We start from the raw sequence: 26615 nt of genomic DNA, 5'->3' as shown, positions 1-26615 counted from the left end.
TCACAAATACACATTGGTGTTTGCATTTTTTTTACAAGGCTACACAAAATCATGACAGGTCAGATTGAAAAGTAAGACTGTAGGTAGTCCTAATTTTATGTCTGGTCTGTCACTTTTTTTGTTTTCTAAATCTGGTCACCCTAACTGATAGTGAAGAAGTCAAACCAGTGCAAGCAGGGCCGGACTGGGAATGAAAACCGGCCTTTGCAAAGTGCTCGGCCAGCTCCCCGGGGGGGGGGGTTGGGGTTGTGGCCGAGCTGTTTGCCAGGGTTAATTTCGGCTGATTTTGCTACAGGGGCCGCTATCGCAGCTATGCTGCAAAAATGGCCGTGCAACAAAAACGTCTCAGGGAGCTCAAAACTGGCCCCCACCGTCGCGGCCCACCGGGTAAATGCCCTATGCCCGCTACGGCCAGTCCGGCCCTAAGTGCAAGTGATAGTTGTACTCTGGAGACGCTTCCCAATCAAGGATGGCATGGGAGGTCGGGATGCACAACCGGGATGGCTCAATTCAGCTCAAAATACCAAGTGCTGCAAAATACCATGCCTTGCCGCACTCCGTGGGTGATAGCTGTGGCAATAATATGAGTTTTAGTCAGTGACGCTTTGCTGGAAGTATACTCTTGCTAATCATCCTACTTATTTGTTGAGTTATTTTCTGCTCTTTGCTTTGGCGAGGAGAGCGCCCGACCCTGCACTAGACTGAACGGGATAGGAAGGTTTCTGGAAAGATAGGTACCACCTAATTGGAGGAAACAAGGGAAGTAACACAGAGTGAGGGGGTAGATATTTACACAGAGCAGGGGAGGGGTATTTGGGTGGGGAAAGCAGAACAAGAGGGAGAAAGCTGAAAAAACATGGAGTTTCCTAATCCTGAGCAGTGTAAGGACACAAGTAAAGAGGTACGCTCCAGAAGCGGGACTGACGCAAGATGAACAAGGTAAGCCATTGAATAAGAAGCAGGCAAATTCGAATAACTGGAAAGCCAACAAATGATGAGGAATGGGCAGGCTAAGCGCGACCTAAAAAGACTTTGCTAAGAATTACATTTGTTTTTGGAATAGGTCTTAACCCCTGAACTGTTGGGCCTAAATCGCAACACCCTCCACCCACCACCACAGTAGTGAGCCTTTTTTATGGCTATTTGGGATAGTTAGCCTTCTTTGGGTTGCATAACTTTTTGTCCACATAAGGTATTAATGCCAAATTTGCCTCCTTTTTTCCAACATCCTGGTGATTCCAAAGGTACCCAGGAATTCCGCTGGAGGGGACTGAGAAAATAGGCAACATATAGCTACATTTTGAGTTTTTTTGGGGGGGGGGAATGGTAAAAAAAAGTGCTCCAGATGGAAGTGTCTGGTTTTTTCCCTTAAAATTGCACCAACTAATGGTTCTGCTGTACTAAAGTCCATCTTCTTGGCTTTCAGGGACATGCAGAGATGAATAAAAAAACACATTTTTTCACCCAAGTTTGGCCATTTTTCAAAGATGTAGCCCATTTTTCCCTTTTTGTGTTCTCAACCTGCTTACAGTTTGTGATAGAAACCAGGGTGAAGGCCATAGGTGATCCAGGAAAGCTTCACATTTCTGAAAAGTAGACAGAATTTCGAATTTGGCATGGGGTGATATGTGTAAATCCCTCAAGGTTTTCTCAAAGAAACTAACTGTTAAATTATAGAAATATTGAAAATGAGTAGAAAAAAAACTGCCATTTATGGCAACGTTTTTATCTGTAACTTTGCCATGATGGCCGATTTACAAAATCAATATACCATTACATCAGCTAGATCCTTCTAGTTGCAGGGATATGTAGGGTTTGTAAGTTGTTCAACAACCAAGGTACCCAGAGCCTGTGGTGGATGATAGGGAACAATGGTCGGGCCAGGTGGGAAGGGTTAAACAAAAGTAGAAAAGAAAGAAAAAGAAGACTTACCTGCTGATCGCCAGCCGCCGCTTCTCCTACGTCCTTGCTTTTTCACTGGCACCCAGCAGCACCCTGCCTCACAGACTCCCCTAGCCAATCACAACGCTGCTGTCACCTTAGCGGAGGAGCCATCGCTGCCCAGAGCCAACAATTGAGCTGCACCGTACAATGATTTTTCTTACACACTGGCTTACATTTGGAAGACACAAATGCAGTGAAATCCAATTGGTAATAACAAATATTCTCCAATTTTATGCTCCCACACGTCTTCCAATAAAAATGGTACCTGACTTGTGTGGGTAGGCTTAGTGCTTACAAAAGGAAACGGCCCGAAACACAACATGGACACATCACAGTTTTCGACTGAAAACTGACCCTTTTTTTAAATACAGGTAGCTGAAATTTTTGGACCCTAGCTCAGCCGGCACCTAGGATATCCTAGTAACCCTATACATTTTAGACACCTAGGGTAATCCATAATGGGGTGACTTGCATAACTCTCACCAGGTTTATTTTACCCAACATCCCTTGCAAACCTCAAACCTTGACTAATAAAACACATTTTCCTCACATTTCAGTGATGGAAAGTTCTGGAATCTGCGGGGAGTCGCAAACTTCCTTCCTCCTAGCATTTCCCCCAGGTCTCTTGATAAAAATAGTACCTCACTTGTAGGCCTAGTGCCCGCGACAGGAAACAGGCCAAAACGCAACATGGATACACCACATTTTTCCACTCAAAACTGAAATTTATTTTGTAAATATGGTACCTGTGGATTTTGGGCTCTAGCTCAGCCAACACCTAAGGATATCTAGCAAACATGCACATTTCTGAGCTCAAGACACCGAGGAAAATCCAGGGTGAGATGACTTGCATGGTTTTTGTCATGTTTTATTACCCAAAATCCCTTGAAAACCTTAAACTTTGACTAAAAAACAAAACACATTTTCCTCACATTTGTGTGATAGAATGTTCTGGAATTTACAGAAAGACACAAACTTCCTTTTAACAAGCAATCCCACAAGTCTCCCGATAAAAATGGTACCTCACTTGTGTGTGTAGCCCTAGTGCCCATGCCAGGAAATTGCCCAAAATACAACATGGATGCATCACATTTTTCCACTCAAAACGGACTCTTTTTTTGGAAAAAGGGTAGCTATGGATTTTGGCCCCCAGCTCAGATGGCACCTAGGGAAACCTAGCAAACTTGCACATTTTTGAAAGCTAGACACCTGGTGGAATCCAGGAAGGGGTGGCTTTCACCAAGTTTCTTTTACTTAGAATTCCTTGCAAACCTCAAACTTTGACTAAAAAACACATTTTACTCACATTTCTGTGATGGAAAGTTCTAGAATCTACAAGAGCCACAAGCTTCCTTACCCAAAGTCTCCCGATAAAAATGGCACCTCACTTATGTGGGTAGGCCTAGTGCCCGCAACAGGCAAGGGCCCAATACACAACATAGACACATCACATTTTTCCACTGAAAACTGGTCCTTTTTTTTTTTAATGTGTATAGCTGTGAATTTTGGGCCTGAGCTCAGCTGGCACCTAGGCAAACTTAGTACCCTGAACACTTCTGAAAACTACACAATGACAGGAGTCCAGGGGTGCACGACTTGCATGCTCTTACCAGGTCAACTTACCCAAAAGCCTTTGTAAACCTCAAACTTCTACAAAAAACACACATTTCTATTTAGAAAGCTTCTGGAATCTCTGTGGAGCCACACATTTCCTATGACCCTGACTTTCCACATGTCTCCTGATAAGAACAGGACCCCACTTGTGTGGGTGAGTCAAGAGACAACAACACAAAAGGCTGTAAAGCACTACATTAAGAGGTAAGCAGTAGGGGTAGCTGATGTATTTGGGACCGTGCTGTGGTGCCACCCATGCAAACCTATGAACCACTGTCATTTTTTTAAAACTAAACAACCAGGGGAGTCTAGGGTGGTGTGCCATAATGCCCTGCAAACCTCAAACATTGCCTGAAATTATGCATTTTCACTACATTTCTGTGATGGGAACGTACGGAATCCACATGAATCTACAACATTCCTACCACCCAGCTTTACCCCACTTGTGCTGATAAAAGCGCTGACCCACTTGTGTGGCTGGGCTCAGTGACCGCGACAGAAACCGATCAAACCAAAGTCAATGGGAGCCCACGCTAGGAATCTCCACAGATTACAGAAATTTCCAACAAAAAATATAAATAAATAAGTAATCTTATCCATGTACGAACTTCAAAGTTTTGCATGGCATCATGGGAAAGTGAACTGAATTAAAGCAAGTTACACCATGCTGGACACCTCCAGGTGTTTAGATTGCAAAAAAAACTAGACGATTGTTAATAAGGGCTAGATTTACATTACAGATAAGACGCTATCATCCTAGCAGAGTACTTAGCATCTGCCATACTGAGAATACTCTGCCCAACAAATTTAGAAATGGCTGCCAAGCTGGCAATCAATTAAAAACATTGGCAGGAGCCGACATCACAGCGGTTCCTGCTAATGCCTTTTTAAATTTGATTCACTGCTCCACCAACATGACGTAGCTTTCCATCAATTTTTTGTTTTAATTTTCCAAAGTAAAATTCTGAAGCCGGATTTTCTTTTTGAAAAAAATAAATGCTCCTCTCATGATGGGAGTTATATCCCATGGCAAGAGGGCATTAGACAGTTTCACTGCCCCTTACCAGTATGGTTTCCAGGTTGAGGTCAGCCACAGATGGCCCTTACTCATTCAGGACATGGGAGCGGTGCAACCATGCCAGAGATGTAGTACTCTTCCCCATAGTTACACCAAACTTCTTTGTATATATATGTATGTATATATGTATGTATAGATATATATATTAGGTGGGCAGACCATTCTTCACAGTAAGGATACCCTGTTGCAGTTGCGACAAAGTATCCTTACCATAGCTAGAAATATGGTACTAATTTCCTAAAGTTAATCCACCACTTACACTGGTTTGGTTTTAGCACCTCCAGAAATACTAAATTCAAAGCACAAATACTTATCACAGTATCTGAATACTGAAGTCAAGACCACTGAAGGTGAGTCATAAAGCCACGTCAATGCACCTACCGCTTTAGGGCACATTCACACGCCATTCATGCACCGCACGCAAGACTTTTATACTGCCAGTCACAGGTCCAGTTCAAGAGATCAGTTCACTCACATCAACATACTGCTGCCATTCAAGCCCCCATCTCATTCAAATGCCACAGGACGGAATACCCATTGAAGATAACCTATCAACCAGTCAGCAATCAAATTACACACAACCACTCCACAAACAAACCTCTATAAGCACATATGTCCAGACATGTGGATGGTTGGTGCATCCAGAACCTTCACAGTTTGGCACAATTTTTACCAAGTGCCAAATACCTGCCTTCATTTTGAACATTAACAAATGCATGCCTAATGAACCTTTGCTAATGACTTTAATGACAGCCACATGAGGCTCAGACGACTTGGCTGACGTGTCTTTAGCACACTCACTGTGGTAAATCCAACTCCTTCCAGTTTGTGGATGCAAGTTGGGGGTGTGCACAAATGCCTTCCGAGGCCCACATTTCCCGAACTGAGTGAGCATATCTACCTTTGAAGCTGAGGCAAACATCCTGGGGAATACTGTCTAAGGAGCATTTCATAACTAACATGAATGTTGGTTTTTGACACACAAGGTAGTCAGTGAGAACATAGCACATGTCCCATCCAGCATGATGTGCAGTGCTATGATTGTAATGCACGTCATACAGCAAACTGAACATCTAGTAAGTTCTGATGGAGGATGAACATGGTAAGCAGGACAAACGATTTTACCCATACATGTTGCGTTGGGTGGAGAGTTCTCTGTAATGTTATGATTTTTTGTCACCCGGGAGGGTATCTTCTTGTCAACACATGAGCAGTCAGGACTGATCCATGGATTAGCCTGGTCAAAGAGCCAAGTGTTCAGCTTCGTTTGGAATGCAGTAATTTTTATAGACGGTGCATATGTGTAGTTGCAGGTCATTCCGCCTTTTTGGAGCCAATTAGGAGAAGTCACTTCTCCTTGTTCTAGTGCTGCATATGCATGGAATGTGTGCAAGTACGAGCACGGCTGTGCACAGGTGTCTGGAAGGTTTCTGAAATTTGAAGCGGAATTGAGCAATGCTGGGCTAATGCAGTGAAAGGCTTTTCATGTGTGTGTAAGGAGATTGAAAAGAACTACGGATGGGGAGTCAGTGAATCTGTCTGACGTGCAGGATGTCTGCGTGTTGAGGGAGGAGGCTGCCTGCTGTGTAAAGTATGGTTTGGAGTCATATGCTTGGTTGAGTGAGGGAGTATTTCAGCATTGGGGTGAGTGCGGCGCCAATTGGATTGGGTTCGTAGGTGAAGATGAAGTGATGGCATGTGTATCTGTACTACCTTGTCTATCTGCCTTCTACCTTTTGTGATGTCCCTGTGAAAGCACACCTAGCCTAATCTTTTCCTACCATTTCATGTCTCTGTCCTTATCAAAGTTGTGACTAATCCTGTTTGCTTGCTGTGCTAAATCCAACTCCATCCAGTTTGTGGATGCAGTTGGGGGTGTCCGAGAATGCCTTCCGAGGCCTACATTCCTCGAACTTAGCAAGCATTTCTACCTTTTAAACTAAGGCACACATTCTGTGGAATACTTCCTAAGTTCACTAAAGTAATAAGCTAAACAAATGTCCAGTGGTATCATTAACAGCCACTTCTACTTTTGCTTTTGATGTGTGAAAACTCTATTAGTAACTTGTATCGTAATCAAGGTTATTGAAAATGGGTACAAGGCACAATATCTTGTGTGATCATGATTTTCACACTTTTTAATATGCAGACAATATACATTTCAGGTAGCAAAATTAGTGCAGATGATGCAGTGCTCAGACAGTGAACAAATATATACATAACAACAATATACAATGAACAGATCCCAAGGTTGCATAGGATTTTATATCAAAGAAACATATAAGCGGAGATCCTGTCTTTCATATATGGTATCTGCTGGCAAATCATGAAAATTTGAAAATCATCATCATGCAAGCTATGTTGTCCTGTATCCTTTTTCAGTAACATTAATTATGATGAAAGCTACTAATTGAGTTTAAAAGTAGAAATGTTGGTGTATGAGTCCCACAGGACATTTGTTTGACTTATTACACTTACTCTGGTTCTTATGGGCACTTAAGGTGGTTCTTGTGTTGTATACATAAGTTCCCAAAAAGCAATTCAAAAACTAGTCATGACTTTACGTGTTTGCCACACAGGGTACTCCATGACAAGGTGGCTTATGTGCAATGTGGGAACTATAATGTACTTGTTAATCAGCATACAGAACACCTACCACATTCTGACAGCAAATAAGGTGTCGAGCAGGCCATAGACAAGTCCATGATTTCTTCAAGTAGAGGAAAACAAATTCTACGGCTTCTAGCCTAGTGAAATAGTGGGCCATGGAAGGTAGGTATCCATGCATAGCCACTGAAAGCTTTACCACACTGCAGCTCCACCTCAGTCAATTTCCCAATACTTCATTTTTGTATGGTACAACATAATGCAAATAGGAAAACATAGGGCTGGCTGCGATGGGCTGCAATGGGTAAACATAACAATCCTGCCTCTTTCCTGGCTTAGAGCAGACTCTACAACGACAACATGGTTGAATCTTTTTACTATTTCAGGAATGCGATTGGCAAAGTGTTGATTCTGCAGCCTTGCAACTTCCTCCAGAGCAAATGAATTGGAGGCTGCTACTTCTGTAGCAGTAAGACTTTCAATGACATTCAACTGAAAGTCAAGAAAAGACATGAGTCTTCCCATAGTGGTCTGATGATAGACAACATATGCATCTGGATCAGGTGCATTAATAGCTTCTTATACCAAGTGCAAGTCTTACGACTCCCATTGTATGGCTGACGAACCTGGTCACCACCCATGTACTTATTTTAATCAAGTATACAGGTGGGCTTGTGAACTTCGGCCATTTGACTCCAAACCATGACGTGGGAAGTGCTCTCATGGTGAATTATAGTGAGCACACATACATCACGCCCATCATAGAATTTGACTGCGAGCAATTCGTTGAAATGCAACGCACTACACTGGGATTTTTGGAGGTTCTTAAAAACAAGCTCCTTTGGGAATCATTTGCTGCAACAACGAATTGTACTGCATGCCACAGTGCCAGCTTTGTAGAGCTCACTGAACAGTTCTACTCCCATATAGAAGTTGTTCACATAAAGGTTATGACCTTTGTGAAAGTGTGGCTGGACAATCTCCAATACAATCTTTCAGTGACTCCAAACTATACTCACTGACTATGAAGGCCAAAACTAATCTGGGTTGCTTGAGTTCCCTTCTAGATGATGCCTTGTTTGACAGTTTTCAACTGACTGTTCCTATAAGGAGCAATGTCAGAACTGATTTGCATAAGGTGGACCTCCATCTGGAGTGACACAGTGGGCAAAAAAATGGATTGTAATGCTACCCGAGCAAATGTCAGTAGTTTAGGCTATTTACAAGCATTCCTATAACCATTTTTGTGTTTTGCCAATACAGGTGGGTCACAGGTGGACGAAGAGGTATGTTCTGCTCAAGCTTGTGTTCCAGTCCCTGACACAGCAGGCCTGTATGAGCATATCTTTAAGGGTAATATCTCTCTTATGTTTCCCAGAAGCTGTTACGAGATTGTTGCATGGATTATCCTTTTTTTTCTAAGTAGCGCTTAGCTGAAAGAAGGTGCTGTATCAGACTGCTAGTGTGTGTGCAAAGGTAACTGATTTTGATCCAGGGTGCCACTGTTCTTGATCGATCTTGCTGCAGTGCTTTGCAGAGGAGCATGCATTGAATTATTTCACCTTAATTTAAGCTTCAAGACTCTATTTCTATGCACCCTCTCATTTCTCATCTAGGGTTATACTTCTCACTCTATTTTTCTTAACGTTTATTGGGGTTTTATGGGTTACAGTTGTTATGAACACTGTACAAACATTATACATGTAACTTTCAGGAGATTTGCAAGGTGCAAAAGGGGCTCTAAGATGTTGAAATGACCCGATTGTGTTGCACAAGGATGGGGTTAGGGTCCTGGGTCCAGTACAGGGAATATAAAAGCTTGACCCCTGTCTTGTTGCATTGAGCCAGGCGGTCATGGAACAATGGAGTGAGATCATGGGTCGGGTATGTGACAGTGGGTCTTATATCGGGGGAGTAGTTATCATGGGGGGTTTGGAAGGAGAGCCCGGAAGGTACAAAGGGCTGGTGTCCATGTGGGAAGGAGGTATGTTGGGTGTGGCTCTGGGCGTTCAGGCTGGGTTGGGCCTGAGTGCAGCAGATGTGAGTGTGACTCTGTGGGGGGCCTAGTGTCGATCGGCTCAGGTCAGAACTATTTCAGCAGTTGTGAAGAAGCAACCCCAAATTGCCTTGAAGACGTCCAGGTTTTTGTAGAGTTTATACTTTGTGCATTCATGGATGGCTACCCCGTGAAGTTTCGATTCTCTATTCAATGGAGGTAGGTACAGTAGGTTGTTTCCAGTGAGCATGCAGAGCTTTGCCGCAGCAAGGAAAGTTGCTACCCACTGATGTTCGTGGGTTGTCAGGTCTGGGAGGTCAGAGGTCTTGTATAGAATAGCAAGTTGTGTGGAAGGTGAAATCAGGAAGAGACAAAGGCGGCAGAGCAGGGACCAAATGTTCGTCCAGTAGTTCTCAGGTTTCGGGCCTGACCAGAGTATGTGCAACAGATCACAGTGGTTGGTTCTGCATCTCCAGCATCGGTCGTGGGGTAGCAACTTTGCACGCCTAAGCTTCCATGGTGACCAATACCAATCCTGAAGGATTTTGAAATATAGGAATTTGAGTTGGGATTCCCAGAGGGCTCTGTCTTGCCCAGCCAACAGAGATGCCTAGTCCTCCGGCTATTAGACTTTGCTGTGCGTTATTTGCCATGACAGTTGTATATTAGTGCTTGAGGGTCCAGAACAGGAGTATTTAATGAGGACCCCATATAGGCCAGAGACCACTCCCCGGTATTGTCTCACAGTGTGTAGGTTTTGTAGGAAGGGTGAGGTGGGGAGTTCTATTGGTGCCGGTCTAAGGGTAGCCCATAGGCAGTGTGTCAACTGGCGGTAGCACCAGTGGTCAGTGAGATGGAGTCTGAATTCTATTGGGTGTGCCCGGAAATTCATGAGTAAGTTGCCATCATACATTTGGTTGTCCCACATACATAAATTTACTGTCCTCCCACCATCGTATCCGTTTAGAGATGGGTTGCCTGGAGCCTAGGTTTGTGCCAGCTCCATATGTAGGCACAGATATCTGCAGCTTTGTTCGCAAGCAAAGTCTGTGGTATTCATAGGGGCAGCATTCCGAATAAGTAGTTGAATCGAGGAGCCACTGTCATCTTAATGGTCTGCACTCTGTCCCATAGGGAGAGATGTAATAAGGACAATCTCTTAAAGTCCTGTTTGTGCGATCCATTAGTGGAAACAGGTTATCTTCAACCATGTGAGCAAGGCCTCGTTGATCTTCACTCCCAGGTAGGTAAGTCCTGTTGGTACCCACTGTATGTGATAGCCATGGATGCAACTTCGGTGGTTGAGCGGGACATAGGGAGGGCTTCGTTCTCTGTCCAGTTGATTTTGAATCCAGAAGGGTGGGACGCGTAATTGATGAGGGACACTGTGGCTGCTATCGAGGTTTGGGGATGGAATAGGAGGCGTATAATGTCATCCGTGTAAAGAAGTGCCTTGACTTCTCCAACTGCTGTTGGGATACCTGACACTTCCGGTGATATCCAAAACACTACCGCTAGTGGCTCTAGGGCAATAAGGAACAGGGGGGGGGACATCCGGGATGGTTGTCCAGTTCGACTGTGAATTGGCCTGATAGGAGTTCGCTGCAAGAGACCTCTGCCACCGGGGTATTATTGAAGAGGCACACCTTGCGGAAAAAGCCCCCACTCAGGCCCAATTGGGACAGTATTTAAAAAAGGTTTCACCAGTCGATGCGAACAAACTCCTACTGGGCACCCAGAGAAAGCGCTAAGAATTCAGACAGGTCGTCCTTCATTTGCCACAGCTGGTGGGAAGGCATCTGGAGGAGGCCTCAGGAGCTGAAATGAAAAAAGCATTTATATAGCGCAATAGCTACCCTGAGGCATCCCAGCGCTGTAGGTGGACGCAGACAGAAGGAGGGATTAGCGGTTAAAGGTATTTGTTAGGAAGTAGGGATTTTAGAAGTTTGCGAAAGGGTAGGAGGCTGGGCTCCGTCTGCAAGCGGAAGGGGAGAGCATTCCAAAGCTTGGCAGAGTTGTAGGAAAAAGAGCATCCACCACATCTGGCTCTCTTAATTCTGGGCAGTAGGGTAAGGGAAGAGGATGCTGGGAAGAGGAAGCTGGACAGAGGTGCCGGTTGGGCTGGTAGGGGTTTATCAACTGGCTGATTAGGGAGCCCATCTTCCAAAAAGCCTTATGCGCAATGTACATGGCCTTAAATACGATTTTCTCTTTGACCGGTAGCCAGTGAAGGCTCCTTAGCCTTAGGGCTACGGACTGCCGGTGGGGTGTCTGGAGGAGCGTGCAGTCTACACATTTTTGGATGATTTGAAGTTTGCCTATGGTGGCTTGCGGGGCGCCTAGGTACAGGGCGTTCCCATAATCCAAACGGGAGAGGATAAGAGCCTGCACCATGATTTTCTTCGCTTAGAATGGGAGGAGGGGGAGGATCTTATGTAGCATCCTCAGCATTCTGTAGCAGGTAGCAGAGAGTTTCGCCACTTGGTGATTAAAGCTGAGGGAGCGGTCCAGTCATATGCCAAGGCTTTTGATCTGGTCTTTGGGTACTGGGGCGGGGCCAAGGCATTTCAGCCAAAGTTGCCCCGAGCTGAGAGAGGGGGAGTGTCCGAGAAACATAAGCTCGGTTTTGTCCCCATTGAGTTTTAGGTAAAAGAGTTCCATCCATTTGGCCACCTCCTTGAGACAGCTTTCAAGATTAGTTGGTGTTCTTTCGGGGTGGTTTAATGCCACCACAAGCTGAGTGTCATCAGCGTAGGTGATGATTTTTATGCCAAATGGAAGGACAATCTCTGCTAAGGGATTCATGTAAATATTAAATAGTGTGGGACTCATGGAAGAGCCCTGGGGCACACCACAACTGAGGAGCATCCGTTTAGAGACAACATTGCCTTCAAAGACTTGGAAAGATCGGTCGCCTAAGAAGGATTGTAACCTGGCGATGGCATTGCCAGAAACACCCAGCTCCCTAAGTCTCAGGGTCAGCGTGTTGTGGTTTACAGTGTCGAAAGCGGCACTGAGATTGAGGAGAATGATTGCCGCGGAGCCTTCTTAACTCAATATCCCCCTTGCCTCCTCCGTTACTGCAAAGAGGGCAGTTTCGGTCCCGTGTTGGGGATGGAAGCCAGTCTGAGAAGGATGGAGTAGGTTGTTTGTTTCTAGAAACTCTACCAACACTGAGTTGATGTGTTTTTCCAGGATCTTACTCAGCTAGGGAAGTAGGGAGATCGGACGATAGTTGCTCAGGTTGTTCTGAACAAGATTTTGATTTTTTAATAGGGCCTTTACCACGGCACATTTCCATGACAGGGGACCACTCCAGCGGAGATGGAGGCGTTCAACAGGTCGAGAACAGTTGGTAGAATGTTTACTATGACTGGTAGCAGGGCACGTGGGGGTGCTGGGTCTAAGGGGGAGCCTGACTTTACCTGGTGCATGATGGAGTCTAAGGATGCGAGGTCCAAGGGGGGAAGTAGTTCCAGTGTGGCTTGGATTCACGTTCCTGAGCAATTAGTGGGTTCAGACTGGATAGGAGTAAAGGTGGAGTATATGTTGTTACACCGGGATAGAGCATCGTCAGAGGTTGGTTGCTTCAGGGGTAGTTTTGAGAGGGTTTTAGCAATTTGGAAGATTTCCTTGGGGGATTCAGAAGCTGCCTTGATTTTTTCCTCGTAGAAGGCGGCTTGGGTGAGTTTAATTTCATTTTTATTGCCTCCCTATATTCGGATTTGCTAGAGACTGCATAGGTCTGTCTCCATTTCCTCTCCAGCCTTTTGCAATGTTGTTTGAGCTCCTGTAATTTAGGCGAGTACCAGTGAGACATCTTTGCTCTGCATTTTTTGTGTGTGAGCCTTATGGGGAGCACATCGTCTAAGGAGTTCTGAATCCAGCAATTACATTTCTTGTTGGCTAAAATCAGGTAAGGGTCCCTGTTAGGTCCGGAGGTTTCAAGGGCTGCGATCCAAAGTTCTCTGGGAAGCTTGGACCAGTTGCGATCCCGGCGCGAGGTTGAATTGGAGGGAAGGGTGTAATATGGGACTTCCCAAGTTAGGGGAATCAGGAAGTGGTCAGACCAGGGAAGCGGAGAAGGCTCCCCTGATGTGAGATTAGTGCAGTTGCTAAAAAACGGGGTCAAGTAAGTGGACTTTAATGTGGGTGGGTTTGCATACTAGTTGCTTTAGCTGAAGTGCGGAGAGGCTCAGGTTTAGTTCATTAGTGGTGTGAGCAGAGGTGTTGTCTAGATGAATATTGAGATCCCCCAATACAATGAAATTGGATGGCAAGCAGGCTAAATTAGCGATGGTTATCGGAAGGGTATTGAGGAATTGACCCAGGGGTCTGGGTGGGCGATAAATAAGTAACCCAGAGAAGGTGATAGTGGGGGAGAAGTCAATTGAGAAGAGGAGACTCTCACAATCTGATACCTGGTCTGGAGAGATGCGGCAATTAAAGTGATCTTTATAAACAATTGCCAGGCCCCCCCCTCTGCCTCCCTTAAGGTCCTCCCGTTATATAAGATGGCTGGAAGGGGGATTTTGAGTGAGGACCGGCTTGGACTCATTATTGAGCCACGTTTCTGTCAGGAAGAGAGCATCAGGTTTTAGTTCCTCCACTAGTAGGGCGATTTCAGTGGCATGCTTAGGGAACGATCTGCAATTTAGCAGAAACATCTTTATACTGGCATGATTTTCAGGGTTCCGCGCCTTAATGACCGGCCGAAATTTAAACCCACAATGAGGACAGTCAGTGTGTTCAATTGCTACATTCCACATGAGGCGGTAGTTGTCGGATATGCATCCTCTTAAGTTGGGTGGTGTGTGTGGACTATAGGATCTGATGTGGGTCAGGGAACGGACAGGGGTTCTGGCCCCTGGCCCTGTCCAGATGCGGACGGGCGCAGACGAGCTTGCCTTTGATGCACCCTAACATGCCCGCTGCGCGTGTCCGCTCCGTGAAGCATGTTGGCATGTGGGTTATGTAGTGTGGGATCTCTGTTCTCCTGCCCGGAAGCGGGTGGGAAATGATGCTGGATACTCCCTCCACTCAATTGGGACAACCCATGGTGGACCGGGGAGCAATGCGGTTCGAGGAAGACAGGTAGGTGAAAGAGAAATGCAGCGCAAGTAACAAAAAAGTTTCTTCAATTGAGAGTTATAAAACAGTTAAAACAACAGTGCAAGGAGAAGGTATTAATCAGCTTGCTTTCAGCCTGCGCGCGTCCGGGACGAAGTCCACATCGGATTCATGGAGCAGAAGGGTTATTGCTTTGTTCAAGCATGTGGCCAGCAGCTTGGTCATATTCTTTGTGTCTACGCTGAGCAGCAATATCAGGTTGTAGCTGGTGCAGTCTAAGGGGTCCTTGCCTGCCTTGGTAAGAAGGGTGATAGTGGCTTTATTAGGAATAGCCCACACTGTGCCTGCTTTTTCAGCCTCCTGGAACGCCCTCGTCGGGTGGGGACTAATAGGTCTTTCCTTGTTTTACAATCTTACCCTGTTTTACAATATTCACTTGGGAACCTGTCTTCCCCTGGGGATTTGCACGTTGGAAGGGCCGCTACAGCATTGGCTACTTCGTCTTCAGTGAAGGCTCCTGAAAATAGTTCTCATCCTTCATCAGAGAGCACCAGCAGGTGTAGGGAGGTCAGGAAAGCATTAATTATTTTTAATGTAGGCATAGAATGAATAGAAATGGTAAGCAATGTCACATGAGTGTAAAAGCTGTGACCCCGTTTGATCCCATATCACTCGTATGGCTAGTTGGGACTTCTTTCAGTTCAGTTGGGTGGCTAGAAGCCTACCCACCTTTTCTCTGTCATCCTATCGCTGCCATTGACCAAAGTCTTCTCTGCAGCTTTTGTGAAGTGGGATTTTGCCAAGTTCTAGTTGTTTGATGAGATACTGGGTGTCTATCAGCGCTGTCTTTACAGTTTGCGGCCGCAATGTTATTATGGAGCCCTGGAGTGTCGCCTTGCCGGCCGGCCCATGACACTCTATGGGACGGCGCAGATCCCTTGTTGTCGGAAAAGTAGGACTGCATGTGGTTGCATAACTGGGTTTTTGCCTCAGGTAGGTGAAGGCTTTCATGCACTATTGACGGGTGGGGGGTGCATCATGTCGGATGTCGAGCCTGAGCAATACTGGACAGTGGTCAGTGAGGCCTGCCTACAGGATGTCGCAATTGTTGATGTGTGGTAGGAACTGGCCATGAATAATGAAGTAATCGATCCAGGATTGGGTCCTGTGTGGGCAAGAGATAAATGTATATTCTCGGTCCCTCTGGTGCAGTAGTCACCCCACGTCCACCAGTGCATGATCAGTCAATAGGTCTCCATATATTGCCCTATCTCGCCTTTTTTCTACGTCGTCTCAGCCTGTCCTGTCCAAGATGGAGTCTGGTATTTAGAAAAATCGGGGCCCCTGCCTAAAAGGATAAACCCTGGCAAGGTAAAACACTATTTGAAAACTAGACCATGTACACCGGGTTTTGTGTACTGGAACTCTAAAGTAAGCTAGACGTTGCTGTCTGATAGATTAACTTACACTAAAACTGCGTAATTTGAATTTTTTCTTTGTTTATTTATATTTTTATTGATTTTCTTCCTCTAATTTTTTCTCTTTTTTTCTCCTCTGTACAAAAAGTGCATTGATATATTTTCATTTCATCACTATTTGACAATCATACATTTATATCATAAAAATTACAATCAATTTTGTTAAAAAAACAATTCAAAGAAGATAACAGTTTATATATGGATATACATCAATTAGCAATTTCTGATTTTGAGTTTGTAAATACAGTATCTATTCCCTTCCAACGCGTTTCGGCTTGTGGCCTTCCTCAGGAAATCTGTATTTTTGAATACCGCATGAACTTCATTCTACAATTATGAAAAATATTAGTTTAGTGATTCGAATATGTACTTTCAGAATACAACCAACGTCTAACATATACTTTTTCTCATTTTTAACTATATGTCACTTATGACGTCTAATGGTGTCCCACTAAACAGGGGTCTTTACTTGCCAAGATGGAGTCTGGACCAGGTTCCAATCGGCACCCACGAGCATCAGCGTACTGCCGAGGGAGTACAGGAGCCTGGCAGGTTGCGCTAGGAAATTGGATTTTTTATGGTGGTGGGAGAATATATATATATCGATCTAACCACTATAGTTCCGTCTAGGATCCATTGCCTAGACAGCACCCACTGGCCTCTTTCATCGGCCCATGTTTTAAGTAATTTGCAGGGTAAAGATTTTCCTATGAGGATGGCCACCCTGCATTGTTTGTAGCATTTATGTGCCAGAGAGGCTGCATTGCGGTCTGTGATCGTTTTAGTGCTGCTAATGACTGTGCCCACCCATCCCTGTTTAGTTTGGCTAATTCGGCTTGGGATGTGTGGGTCTCTTGCAGTAATGCCATGTCTTTTCATTTTATGTGTAGGTAGTGTAGGATTTTTTTGTGCTTGATGTAGTGGTACATCTCATTAATGTTCATGGAGATCAAGGTAAGGGAATGGTTGACATGTGGCGGTGGTAGTGAGGATGCGGTGTTCCCTGGTATGCGGTATGTCACGCAGAGCATGGTAGTTACGCTTTGAGTGCAGGCTGGGGGGGGAGTGGCCAGGGTATGTTTTGTGGGGGTGCTGGGTTGTAGTTCCAGTTGTACCAGGCGGGCCGTGTGGTTGGGGGTGTAGGGAGGGGATTCAATTGGAGGGCAAGATTAAACCTAGGGGGACCCTAGTGTGATGGGGTCTCAACTTTGGGGAGGAGCTTAGGTCTGCACATGTGGCACTCGCTGGACACCCCCGGCTGTGCAGCAGTAAATATGATGGTGGAGTGGGTACAATGGAGACGGACCCACCTCTGCTAGTGCTGTCAGTCACCTCTATGAGAGGGGAGATGGTGAGTTGAGGGTGAGGGGGCTCAATGTATTTATGGGTCAGGTGAGTAGGAAGCTTCATCGGTCACACTGCGACAAAGGCCATGAGTGTGCCCCGTGTATATATTCAGAGTGGTTCTGTCTGAGGCACATTGCCCAAGAGGGAGGAGGGGCATGCAGCCTCAGCATTCCGTCTGAGGAGGTTCTTGAAGGGGTGGCCGCAGTGAGGGGGAAGTTAGCGAACCACTGGGGGTAGTGGTAGCGGTAAGCCAAGAAGAGAAGCAGGAGGGAGCTAAGAAGTGACTTCAGCGTGGAGCAGAAAGAGAGAGAGTCTTCACAGAGCAAAGGATATGTTTAGGTTTCTCTGTCGGTGTTAGCAGTTTCCGCCCCTGCTTCATTGGTGATACCTGTGTACTTCTGGAGCACCTCCACGATTTGATGGAGGCCCTCTGTCGGATTCGGTCCATAGTGGTCCTTCAGTGCAGATGTGGCTGCACGGCTACTTAGGTTTCCATCGGGGGAGGCACTCCTCTCGGAGTGAGCGCTGATGCGCTGTCAGCAGCTGTGACTGTGGCAAGTCCAGAAACAGTTCAAGGTCTCCAGGATCTCTGTAGCCTCTTGTAGAGCCATCGATCGTTATCAGCATTCGTATGTGTTCCATGCGTCTGTACTTGAAGCTGTTACGCTGCAGGCAAGGGGGTTGGGGGAGTGCCAGGAATCACTTGCCTGTGCTGCTGGAAACTGCAGAAAAATCTGCTGAAAAAGAGAAGAGGTTGCCGCCGACAGCAGGGGTGCCGTGCGGTGCCTGGCAGAAGAGAGGATGGCCTTAGTGTGTTGATGGTGGAGAGCAAATGAAATGATAGGTCGTGGGGAGTTAGGCTGTGAGGTTTGGTGGGAGCGGACCCAGAGTGCCCATTGTAGTTCCAGAGATTCTTGCTGTTGGAGGTGAAACAGGCCCCTCAGCAATGACCTGAGGAAGTCTACCATGTCAGCTTTCTCTGCTCCCTTGGGGATGCCATATATCCTGAAGTTGTCCCTCCTGGCCCGATCTTCCAAATCCATCACTTTGTGGAGCAAGAAGTCGATGTCCCGTCCGAGTCCAGTAGACAGTTGTAGCGCCTCTCCATGTCATCCAATCTGAGGTCTATTGTGTCCAGACCAGTATGGACGGAGGACTCCTCCTGTCTGATGGATTGCATCCCAGTCGTTAATTCCATCATCTTGCTATCCATGGCAGTAGGGTGGAGCCAATGGCCAACATTTCCTTAATGAGGGTCTCCATGATGGTGCCAGGTGTATCGGGGGATGCTTCACGGGTGGCTGTAGGCGTTGCACGGCTTCAGAAAATAGGAGATGGTGGGCTGGTCTTCTCCGGGTCAACATGCAGCACAGCCAACAGCCAATGGGTTCAGGCTGCTGTCCTCTGCATTTGGTGGCTATCTCCCAGGGTGTCAGCCAGAGATTTTGAGTCATTGGAGGAACTAAGGGTCAAACAGGAGGTGCTGTGGGTGGCAGCCTGTTCCAGGCCTCCCACTTTATCTCCCATAGATCACCCTTATCTTTGAAGGGGATGGGGTATATGTCCCCCAGGCCTTGCAGCAGAAGGATTGTCATGCACGTCTCTGGGGTAAGGTGTATTTGCTGTCTAACCGGTAAGGCTCTGCTGCATCCTAGGTGGGCTCTCCTGCAGTCGTGTTGGACTGGGATGGGCGCCCAAAGTGTTACCCTCATAAGTGGTTATGGGCTACTGCCCTCATGAAAGAGTTAAGTAGCAAAAGCCTGGTGTGGCAGCAGGCTGTGTTTTAGTACTGATGATCAGTAGTGTGAACAGGCCTTTTTACCTGTGTCACTGTAGTGGGGCCTACCAGTCCACTCATGCAAGGTTCCGCTGCTGTATGCATAACTCACCCTTGCTCTACATGGTGTAAGCTGTGTGCATGCATGTGACAGGTATGTTCGCCTTTGAGTGGTACAATACATGGAGGCTGAATGGTTTCACATTGGAAGCCCAGGGTCTCGAGGAAGGCATGTGGAGGAATCCCCAGACAGATTTGCGGATTGTTTTATTCCTGAGAGCTGGGTGGGACACTGGTTAGAGGAAGGAAGAGCCAGGCTCTCCTGTGCACTGCAAAGGGGTTCTTTGATTCTGGAAAGGTCACTGGTCAGTGGGGCCGTGGCACATCTCAGGAAGGAGATGGGGCTAAGGGAGCCATAAAGAGTAGGGCTGGGGACCTTTGTAACCTTTTGATAGACGTATATCAGTGAGGCTGACATCCAGGTTTGATCCTCTAGTTACTTCCATTGCCTGTGTTGTGGGACTATGAAGAGTGGACTCGCTCTTGCTGTGACAGACTGCCTCCTGGACAAGGGACAGGAAAGAGGAGTGGTCACTTCAAAGAGGCCACCCTCCACAACACGTACTTCAAAGACTAAGACACTAAATTATATCTATGTCTGGATATGGATTATACAGAGGGGAGCTTAACACTCCTAAAATTGGAGAAGCTCAACACGACTTCTGCCTGATCAGGACTGGGAACCTAAGTTCTTCTAGTATCCCTGCTGCATGAGGGGATATTACCCAGGAGTATCAAGACCACTTGCCCTGGAGTATCAACATCAGCCTGCCTGCCGGTACCTGAGGATCCTATAACTTTGAGAGTGCCTGGAGGGAGCGAGGTCCAGTGTTGCTCCAAGTGGCTTCCTAAAAGCAGAGTGTGAAATTCCAGTCCTCGTTGGGACCACCGCACCTACCGGGCCATTCCCCTGTATGCCGCTGCTTGTGAACCCCGTATGCTAGGGGGGGTCATGGACATAATTAAGGGCTGTCACCCTGGTGCATAGCTTTGTTTTAAAGAAGGCTGTTTACCAGTGCAGTGCTGTAACCCGGAGCTGCCGCTGTTCATGACTAGTGTATGCCAGATGAGGGATGAAGTGAAGGGAGAGGGCCACTGCCCTGGAGCAGAATGCAATAGTGGACAGTAGCGGGTTGTGACCTGTGAAAGCAGAGCATCAATTCAACCACCCAAGCCCAGGAGTACCCGAGAACTGCCTCCAGACTCAGGAAGACTTAACACATGACGGCAGGAGCACTACGGCTGCCTGCTGCCCCGCACCCAGCATCCAGACTTTTGCTCACTGCCGGGCCGCTGGTATGTGCCCAGACCTTTCATACTGTCACTCCAGCAAAAGCGTGTAAGACTGAATACCAGGCCAATGGGCCTCTGCAGGACTTGCTCTGACTGAAACGCTATGGTGCTGAGATACTTATGCTTTCTAAAAGTCAATGTGGCACTTCTAAGACTTACATTTACTGGCGAGGCCTAGCCTGAATATTGCCTCTTGTAAATGGAAAAAGAACAAATGATGGACGGAATGCTGAACAAGTCAAACATTCACCCCTAGTTACAGATCTGGGTTTAATCCATAGTTTGTTTGCTCACCGCGCAACCCCAGTATGAACCCAGTCATTTGCAAATCAGTCTTTATCCTATCCCCGTGGGAACAGTCCATCCCTGACTGCCATGCCAGGTCCTCCCTGGACCGGAAACAAGCATTCTCGGACCGTTTTCGGGGTATCATCCCTCATCAGCCAGGCTAGCTTGAATCCAGTGGCACAGTGAGCATGGGACACACGTCTGGGCATACACTTCCAACCAGGGCGACAAAAGCAAAATTAACAAATGATGGATGGAATGCTGAACAAATCAATCATTCACAGCCAGCCACAGAACTGTATTTAATCCATCGCCTTTTTGCTCACCACGCCACTCCAGTTTGGACCCAGCCATATGCAAATCAGTCTTGACCCTGTCCCCATGGGAACAAACCAGCCCAAACTGCCAGGCCAGGCCCTCCCTGAACTGGAAACAAGTATACTAGGACCGGTTTTGGGGTGTCACCCGTCATCAGCCATCATAGCTTGATTCTAGTGTTACAGTGAGCACAGGACCCATATCTGGGCATACCCTTCCCACTTAGGGCGACAAAAGCAAAAAGAACAAATTATGGACAGAAGCCTGAACAAATCAAACATTTTTGCTTTTATCGCCCTAAGTGGGAAGGGTATGCCCCGAAACCAGTCTCAGGAGGCTTGTTTTTGGTCCAGGGAGGACCTGGCCTGGCAGTTCTGGCTTGACTGTTTCCATGGGGAGCATGGCCAAACCGGTGTGGCGTGGTGAGCAAAAAAAACGATGAATTAAACCAAGACCTGTAACTAGGGGTGAATGTTTGATTTGTTCAGCAGTCCGTCCATCATTTGTTCTTTTTTCATGTAAATGGGGCATAACCACAGACCTTAGGCAGAGAAGTGGGACTTAGGATCTTACCTGAACAAGGCTAGAGTGTTTACCTTACCAAGACTCTGTGTATTATTTGTGGTGTGCGATATTTCACTTTGTGTTTGTATATAAATATTGCTTTTTCACTAAAAGCAAATATTTGACTGGACAATTATTTATTGAGGTTGCTGAATGTGTTTTGATTCTTGTTCCCATGTAAACCTTGTACTTACCTTTTACCTCAATTCCCCCATACCCCGAGAAGACTTTGACTGCTTGACCCACTCTACCGCTGAGAGTCAAGCGCTAAAAGGGAACTTGGCCCAGTTGCTTAACATTAAGATGAACTCTGGCATATTTGTGTGATATTCCTATGAGGCTGGCACATTGTTCAAAATGTTAAGTATGAACACCCTCGGTGACTTGAGAAGAATTCCAATAGGTGTGTTTTGCTGCACCATAAATTATTTGAGCATATCTCAGAAAACCTGCATATAAATCAAAGCTGCCTGAAATATACCATATCATTTTCTGGCAAAGAAATTCTAAACCACTAGTAACTGGCACTAGAAAATTGAGCAGGGCAGTTTCTGCCATTAGGCAAGACTAGGCAGCCGCCTAGGGCGGCAAAAGGGGGAGGGCGGCAAAAAGCATGCTTGCATGAACGTTTGTTAAATAAATAAACCCCTTTTACTTGTGCTCTACTCTTTAGAATAAAGTTTCACCTTGAAACAGAGTTCAGAGAGAGAAAAGATAAGTGGACTCTCTCCTTAAAATGGAACGGTAATACTTTTTTCATCAAAGCTATGTATACATATTTGAGAAAGAAAAGAAGTTAAACGCGTGCTGATTTTCTGTAAATAAGACAAAAGCACACACACGTTGTATAGGAAAAATAAACTGAAACAAATGATAATTTGGTCTGTGTCGCCTCAGCAACGAGGCTCTCCCTGACGGGAGTTGGCGCTTGAACGATGTGCAGTGAGTAAGCTTGTGGCCGCAGCCTCGTCTTCTGTGTGTTGACTGCAGTCTTTTAATAACAAATTAAGATAACTGAGTGGGTGTCGTGGCGTCTACCGTCCATTTATGTAACCTCGCTGCTCCCGGAATGCTGCTGGGTGTTACAGCGCCAAACCAGCAGCGCTAATCCAAAGTGTTGGTAATCCCACTGCGGGCTCTGTAATCTATTGGTGTTTCCGGAACGCTATATTTTGGGATGGTAAATTGGGGGTAGTACCTTCGTTTGACAACGTTATTAATCAAGCAGCTTTCAGATGAGCACCTATTTTGCTGTGAATGGATACACTCAGGTTGTACCACTGAAGAAGTTAAATTAAATACAAAATAGTTATAAGAACCGTAATGCAGTGTTGCATAACTCTGTAAAATAATTAAAAAACCCTGAAAGTGTTTTAGCAGAGGTTTACATATTTCGTATGTATAAATGCGGATAAATATTGAGCACAAATACATTTGGATAAAATTAGAAAAGCATAGATATTCATGGAGACACTCAGAAATATAGAAATAAATCCACAAAACTGGGAACCTTATACAGTATCTAGTCTCCAACTAAAATCAAACAGATCCCATGAATCACGCATTTAATCTCGGACCATAGTACACCACAGATTCAAGGGCGATTTTGCAGGCCCATATAACGAGATTTAAATGTATTGTTTATGCAGAGTGAATTACCAAACAATTTAAGATTGATCATTTGCAGGACTGGGAAAATAGCAACTAGTATGCACCAGTACAGATGCTTTAAACAGCTAGTGGTGCCATCGACACATAGCATTAAACTTTCCATACAATTTGCATTTCGTTGTTGCAATACGTGTCTTGAATGTGTCTCCTGATGTGAAGAAGTGTTTCTTTTCTTGGATTCTAGTCCTGCAAATGAAAAACCCACCAATAGTGCTCATAGGATTTTGGAGGCCAAGCACCACATATAAAAACTAAAACGTATATCTGGCAATGAGGGGTGCACGGTGTGCTGCATACTAGTGGTGGCGTGCACTTCTCCGTGCCTCTCGCGCAGCACACTCGTGTCAGGGATTCACAGCGCTATCTCTGCAGATGCGGACATCTGACGCTTCCGGCTCTCAAGTGAAAGAAAAGTGTATTTCAAAATACTTGACACATGAGTGACTGCACTGCTTGGAAATAATGATGATGCAAAGCAACAGACTACACTGATGGGCAACCAGTCGCCAACTAGACATACAGCCGACAAGGGATGCAACCAATCAGAGTGGCAAGATGGCCAGAAGTAGCTGCAGTTCTTTGCTGCCCGCATTCTTAGTTCAATGTGAACGGAGAGGGTAAAGCATTCCGGGATTGTGGGTCTGTGTATCTGCCTGTGTTGGGTGTGATTGGAGGTGGTAGAGGCCAGGAGCCCTACTGTTCTCTCAACTCAAGCCCTTGATAGCATAACTGAGTTAATACCCTCAGAACAGGGCAATAACACTTACATAGCCGCAACAATTGATACAGATGACATACTTTAATACGGAATTCACAGTCCAGACTAGATAGAGAGGCACCAAAGCAGGCCTCTATTTCCTAACACCTGGATGACAGTGGGAGAGAGTGATGGTAGTAAAAGGGAGGGGGCGGCATTTTTCAATTCTGGCCTAGGGCGGCAAAACACCTAGAAACGACATTTGAACTATGTTTTATTGTTTGTATCGTTTGCAACTACTACCCCCCTAATTCGGAGGAGAACATCTTTTTCACTAGCTACTCCTGAAAAATGCTCAAGGCAGTATCCAAATATGAAAGGCTCCTCTCCTCCCTAAACCTTCACCCTGTACAGCAAATTATGGAAAAACAAGCCATTGAGAAAATGCTGAACAGATGCTCCCAGCCCTTCCTCGGGTTGTCAAATAAAACCAACAGATGCCTCCCTCTTAATTGACCACATGGATTACAAGTGCACAGACAAACACGCTCACACGCGCACAGACGTTGTCCTGCAAAAAAAAAGATATATACCGGGCAGGGAAATGGTCAGAGATCTGTTCCCACCGCCCAGAACAGCAAACAAGGAACACCGCCACTCCTTCCTGCAGAAAATAAAACAGGAAGCTCCCCCGGGAGACCACTAAAGGCAGTTCCAGTCACTGGATCACGTACAAAGGATGTTAACAGTGACACACGTTTAACGTGCTTGACGCGCTGACGACGAAGACGTGGCGTGGCGTAGCTGGAGACAGCTGTTCCACTGGGGCCCTCCAGATGGGTCAGATAAAACAGCTACTGTACTCAGTGATAGTTAAGCTCAGGCTGACCCCCGGACGCACACAAATCACGAAAAAAGCCACAAGCAGGATGCAAAACGCGAGCATTTAAAACAAATGATAACACCATGGTCCGTTATATAAGCACTTGAATCACAGACAGATGAAACACAGCTTAATCTAAACTACACTAATTATATTACACAATCCACACTGGTGCACATGGCATGGATTACGTCTCAGCGAGCATTAAGTAGAACGAAAACTGGGCAGCTAACTGTATCACACAGTAGTGGAAGTGGGGTGGGGAGCAGTGGCGGCTCCCCCGCTGTGGCGGAGGAGCTTTGCCTCATCGCTTTTAAGTATGGGAAATAAAGGAAACACAAAATGATAATTTTGAGTTATTATCATTTTATGTTTCTGTGCTGCTTTGCAGGCGGGCGAGTGGGGCTGCTCTGCTCTTGTAGGAGGGCAGAGGAGGAGGACTTTGCCCACTCCTAAGTGCACATAACTGTTTGGCCGGCCCTCAGGCCGGCCAAACTGTCATGCGCACTTTCCCTGTTCTCCACACAGGCTGCATTACAGCCTGCATGGAGAACATGCCCAGGCCCTCATTCCCTGGCTGAGCGTCAAACCACGATGCTCAGACCAATAACAACTCTGCATTGCAGCTTTGTGATTGGTCAGGGGAGCCTAGCTGTGCTTCCTGATCCTGGAGTCCAACGGATGAGAGCTGGAGAAGAGGCACGGGACCCGGGGGCAAGATAAGTGTTTATTTTTTTTACATTGCACTCCCCCTGCACTCTCCCCTCACCCGCCCTGCCACCTGTGAACCATGGCAGCCGCCACTGGTGGGAAGTCTGAGGAGCACAACGTGCTCATACATTTTTAATTTAAGAAAAGCTGTTCCCATATATTTTGTGGTCAGACAGCCGTCCCAGTACGGTTAATTCCAAGAGTTGAAATGCTTCAGCTGAAGTGTAAGGCAGTAAGACTGCTGTGCTGTGAAAGCGAAGGAGGGGTGTTGTATCCTGTATTGCATATTTCTGTGTAGAATGTTATTATGTGAAAGTGCCTTGGTTCAGTGTCATATGTGATTCCAGCTCGGTGATTCTGGAGTCGGCAGTTTACAGTTGGAGCTGGTCTGCATGGATGCAAGCTGATGGGCCTGCTTCTTATGCTTACCAAATGTCTAATAAAAGACATACTACTCACCTGAGCCTTCGTCTCTACTCATTACATATTGGCAACGATCTTGGGACGAATAATTGAAGCGGCTCATTGGCGGTAGTGGCAGTTGGAGAAGTCATTGTGCACCGCTGACAGTTCAAACAATAATTGGAGGATTTCCTTTAGACGGTCACGGCGCAACAGGGGCAAGGAAGGCAGACGTAGCAGTGTATTTGGAGAAGAAGGGGTTCCGGCATCGCCTGTGACGATTGGGCCAACCCCTGCGTGTCATCTGTCAGGTACCTGTTGTGTGTGTCAATCTAGGCTTGCATCAGCGTCTACGGGGATTGGCAGCCCTCTTATGTGCTACTGGAGTCCTGCATCACACCAGTTTTTTTGTAATGCGCTTTCTGTGTTAAATGTATTGTGTGAAACGTGGCGGCCATCTTTGGTGCATATTTTCTTTTTGGATACGCAAGCCAATGTTATGTAGCCCCTGTCGTGCACACATATTTACGAGATTAATTCTTATATTGTGTGCGTTCAATGGTTTGCGAAGTACTGGAGTGAATTCGCTGGCAAGTTTGTAGGCACTACAATTTTGCTTGAACTGTTGCTGTTCTGCCTAAAGTTGAACTTCATTACTGTAGTGTTCCTCCTGGAATTTGGCTACTGTATTTTGCTTGTGTGACAATTCAATTGGGTGCCACCCTTCTGCTATTTCTTACTTTGGAAAATATTTAGGCAGTTCTGGATTAATTAATCACAAGTTAAATGGTCATCATGGCCAGTGGTGGTCAAATAC

Source organism: Lissotriton helveticus, chromosome 9, assembly GCF_964261635.1.
Source record: "Lissotriton helveticus chromosome 9, aLisHel1.1, whole genome shotgun sequence".
NCBI classification, from domain to species: domain Eukaryota; kingdom Metazoa; phylum Chordata; class Amphibia; order Caudata; family Salamandridae; genus Lissotriton; species Lissotriton helveticus.
Note: the sequence above shows the minus strand (reverse complement) of the source record.